This window comes from Leptonychotes weddellii, unplaced genomic scaffold, assembly GCF_054177405.1.
Source record: "Leptonychotes weddellii isolate Sample4059 unplaced genomic scaffold, ASM5417740v2 HiC_scaffold_37193, whole genome shotgun sequence".
Classification (NCBI taxonomy): Eukaryota; Metazoa; Chordata; class Mammalia; order Carnivora; family Phocidae; genus Leptonychotes; species Leptonychotes weddellii.
In genome coordinates, this window is record NW_027974594.1 from 1 (window position 1) to 1,110 (window position 1,110).

At 43.3% G+C, this 1,110-nt stretch overlaps 1 pseudogene; it reads right to left on the reverse strand.

The window, feature by feature from the left end:
- Nucleotides 1-4: 4 nt before the first annotated feature.
- LOC145719289 (importin subunit alpha-1 pseudogene) lies at nucleotides 5-1,107 on the reverse strand (annotated as a pseudogene).
- Between the last annotated feature and the right edge of the window lie 3 nt (nucleotides 1,108-1,110).

The following is a 1,110-nucleotide window of genomic DNA, read 5'->3' on the forward strand; positions in this document are numbered from 1 at the left end:
CCTCTACAGAGAAATACTTCTCAATCAAGTTTAATGAAGCTTTGTACACAGACTCATTTTCATGGTTTTGTAGAGCTTCAATTTTGTCCAAACCTCCACATTCTTCAATCATTATACTAAGTTTCTCAGTTTCACCTAGTTTCTCAGCAGCCTGAAAGATGTTTGAAATGGCATCCAGAATAACCAGAATAATTTTGGTGTCTTTTGCAGTTAAGAGGTTCATCAATGGTTCTATTATGCCACAATGAACGAGGTATACAATCTGTTCAACTGTCCCACCACTTGTATAGTTGGTCACAGCCCAGACAGCTTCCTTTTGTGTCTTAAAGTCTGCCTTAGAGAGAACACCAACGAGGAATGGGACTAATCCGTGATTCACAACTTGCTGTATCTGGTCCTGGCGACCAGCTGTGATGTTTGTCATTGTCCACGTAGCTTCCTTCTGAATATTAGTTTTGGGGTTCGTTAGGAGGCTGGGAAAAACAGCAAGTGCTCCTGCATCTATTACAACCTGAGTCTGTTCATCTGTCCCAGTGACAATATTTCCTATGGCTCTTAGCGCAGGAGTCACAATGGGCAATTCAGTAGCTCCTAGAAGCTTCACAACTGGGGCACAACTCCTGTTTTCACAACCATTTCAGTCCGTTCATTTGGACCATCAGTAAGGTAGGAAATGGCCCAGCAGGTATCTGCCAATACTTCTGGATCATCATGATGCAGGAGACGAACTAAAGTAGGAAGAATCTGCTCAACAGCATCTAATGGGGGTGCAGGATTCTTGTTGTGACAAAGGCTTAAAAGTGTCCAAGTAAGGTTACGTAAATAACCACATGCTAAAGATGACATATCAGGAACTGCAAGGAGAGCCAACAGTGGGTCAACTGCACCATACTTAATAACCAAGTCTCGAAAAACTGAACCATCACCTGCAATGTTTCCTAGAGCCCATACAGCTTGTTCACTGATGTGGGCATGGGAAGATGACAACAGAGAAATGAATGCTGGGATAGCACCTCCATCTACCACAGCCTTGGTCTGTTCTGACGTCCCAGAAGCAATGTTAGTGAGAGCCCAAGCAGATTCAAACTGAATGGGACTACAATCAGTTCT